Source organism: Oreochromis niloticus, unplaced genomic scaffold, assembly GCF_001858045.2.
Source record: "Oreochromis niloticus isolate F11D_XX unplaced genomic scaffold, O_niloticus_UMD_NMBU tig00002067_pilon, whole genome shotgun sequence".
Taxonomy (NCBI): Eukaryota; Metazoa; Chordata; class Actinopteri; order Cichliformes; family Cichlidae; genus Oreochromis; species Oreochromis niloticus.
In genome coordinates this window covers 16,110-19,206 of record NW_020327554.1, presented here as the reverse complement: position 1 = coordinate 19,206, position 3,097 = coordinate 16,110, and the positions used below count along the sequence as shown (strand labels likewise).

At 43.5% G+C, this 3,097-nt stretch overlaps 1 long non-coding RNA gene across 1 annotated transcript; it reads right to left on the bottom strand.

Moving 5' to 3' along the window:
- Positions 1-330: 330 nt before the first annotated feature.
- On the bottom strand, positions 331-2,142 carry LOC112844906 (uncharacterized). Its single transcript, XR_003217669.1, has 3 exons — positions 1,963-2,142; positions 1,536-1,596; positions 331-387 (listed from the first exon to the last, which is right to left on the bottom strand). It is a non-coding gene; the product is annotated as an uncharacterized LOC112844906 (long non-coding RNA).
- Between the last annotated feature and the right edge of the window lie 955 nt (positions 2,143-3,097).

Sequence of the window (3,097 nt, the reverse complement as noted above, 5' to 3'; positions counted from 1 at the left end):
GCTACAGTTTCACATTGTTGTTCAAAGTAGGAACAGTCATGTTTCGTGATTTTGGAAGGAATCACATTCTGTCTGGAAAGACCAAATGTAGGTCGACTGAAAGTTTTACTACATGCCGCCTCCTCTCATCAGGCCTCCCATGTTGCCCAAGCCCATAACTACAGGGAAAGCATGACAATGAGCCTCTCATTCCACTGCGTCTTTCAGTCAACGGATTAAAATGCATCAGTTACTTTGTTCAGTTTCACGACTGTGCAGTTAGGTACCTCCAGGACAAGAAAGACATTAAACTCTCCAAACCTTCAATGTACGCTTTTATTCTAGAACATACTCACGGGGAAGAGCAGCTGCTCCTGGTGGTCGCTCACCAGCGTGAGACTCTTCATTCTGTGAAAATAAAAGTAATACTCATGTCATACAGCTCTAATGTACAGTAAAGACTAAGCAGTGTGACCTGCATTGTTCTGTTGAACAGCAGCTGTCCATTGAACATTGCTTTGAAATCATTAAGGAAAACAGACATCTTGAACCAAGTCACTATAATAGCACGTTTCACAGTTTCTCCCCTCTGCAGCCTGTTACTTTCAGGGTTGGCCACTGAGTGACATCACTATACACAATCGGTTCAGCGTTCATCACTGTCAGTTGGCAGTAGAGCATTGGTCACATCCCTGTGCTTCCAACAATAGGCAGATAATCCCCAGTGACAGAGGATTCCCAAAGTTTTCCAGCAGTTCTACGTTTCTGTATCTGAACAATGGCCAGCATAGTAAATAAGGAAACCAAAGCTAGTGTGTCTCAGCTTGTTCCTATGCTTCCTTTGCTTTACTAAACTATGGTCAACTATGACAAAACCCCACAACACAAAAACCCATAAGCATGAATCGAACAGATGAGAGAGAAACCTGGAGAAACCTGAAGACAGACTGAATAGTAGGGCTAACACACACAGAAGGCAGGAAAGTGGAAACACCTGGGAGACACAGCTGACACCTATCAGGATGACACCACAGGGGACGTAAAAAAACAAACAAAACACATTGAAAGCCTAGTTTCCATGTCCAAAATAAAACAGAAAACATGGAGCTGTAGACATAACACAACCTTGACAACATGAACACAACACAGACATGAAATGACACATAACCACAGAGACATGGATGAAACCAAAACCAGAATAAAACTAATCAAAAGCAACGCATCAGGAGGTGGATACCACACGAGTCCATAACCAAACATTTCTCACCCTCTGCCAGCTGCAAACAAATGCAACCTCCTCAGAGTGCTGTGACTCATTTACTCAAACCCTTAACAAAAGAAAGGCAGTAGGCCCTGTTCAGAGAAACTAAATAATTTAAAAAACAAAAACAAAGGTGCAGATAAAACAAAAAACTGGCTTCTTTTTTCCACAATAACCGTGTTTTATCACGTCAAAAACATGAGAATGAGTCAATCCCTAAGCCTGATACCTGACCTTTCTCTTTCCTCTGGGCTTTGAGGGCCTGCCATTTAACATCATACAGGATGTTACTTACAGAAAGGCGAGCTCTCTTGGTGACGCGGCGACCACCACGTGTCTTCTGCTTTCTCTTCTTCCTGCGGGCAAAGTTTAGAAAACTTTCTAAGCATACTTTGACAAGCTTTTTGAGCATGAAGATCAGAAAGCCCTGGGGCATTTATCAATAGCAGTCTGCTATCTGCAATGCAGCCACTTAACTAGGCCTCTTCCTGGATACAGTGGGCCAGTGCTTCATTAAAGTAATGACAAAGAAAAAAAAAGATACAAAGTGACCAAACAGAAAGTGAAATGTGTCCACTTTCTGTTGCAACAAAGCAATACTACATGTACTTCTTATCCCAACAGAAACACAGTAATGTATAACACAGGATCGCATTCAGTAAATAGACGGGCCCCAAACGCACACCGTCCATTCCTCACAGAACCTTAATGAATGGATTTACCCCTGCTGGTGCTGCTCCTCCATGGATCGGCTCCCATGGGGAAGCTCCTGCCGGGACGCCTCCGATGGGAGGCCTCGGGAGTGGCCCACACCTGCTCTACCTCAGGTGTGGCGGCCGCGGCCGCCGCCGCCGCCGCCGCTCGCCTCCTCCTCCTCCTCCTCCGTTCCTTTAGACATTTTTTTTTTTTTTTTTTTTTTTTTTTTTTTTTTTTAAGAGTACAATCAGAACACCAACAGAGCATAACACAAGGCTTAAATACACTGAGGGATAACGAGGGAAATGAGAGACATGAGGGACACACAGCTGGGAGAAATCAGACTTAACGAGACAGGGGAAGTAAAATAGACACACTGACAAGAGACACGGAACTTCAAAGTAAAACAGGAAACACACCATCTGAACTCTAGACATGAAAGCTTAAATGAGACTGGGGAGACAGAAAGGCACAAAGAAAGCACAACATGGAACACAGGAAGCCATATAACAGCACCTAAGAACTAAAACCATAATAGCTATAACCAATGTTCCCTCTAATATTTCACGTGTCTGAGCGAACACACAAACTCCCTGAGCGTCCCTTGGACCACTGTGAGCGACATCAGACGTGTGCACTGTGGTCACGCCAGCATCTAATCCATCCAAGTTACATGGTTTATTAAAATAATCAAATTACAGCATTTACATTTATGTTCACTACTTTTAATTAAGTACTTTAGCCCAGTTATATTGAAAATTAAAAAAAATCTAGTCATTGACCTGTGTAGTATGTTAACACTATTGGGAGTAAACATAACTTGAACTCTAATTTCGAAAACACAGCTTTCTTTTTTTAAAAATTTTTTTTGGACCAAGTCCAGAACCGTTGGTGCTATCGACATGGGGTCTTCACCAGGGTGTCCGGAGGGCCCCAAAACCCCCCGCTAGACACCACTTTCATCCCTCTACCACGCTTACTTTCCACTTATTCCAGTTTTATTCGGTCGACTACTTGATACCCCTAACCCTATCCTATCCTTTAAACCTCGTCATGCCTGCAGTGGGCCACCGGAGGGAGACAAAACACAGAGCACTGAAATTCTAATTTTGCCCTGCAGGCCAACTTAGTGTGTCTGTGCGTGTGTGTGTCTGTGTGTCT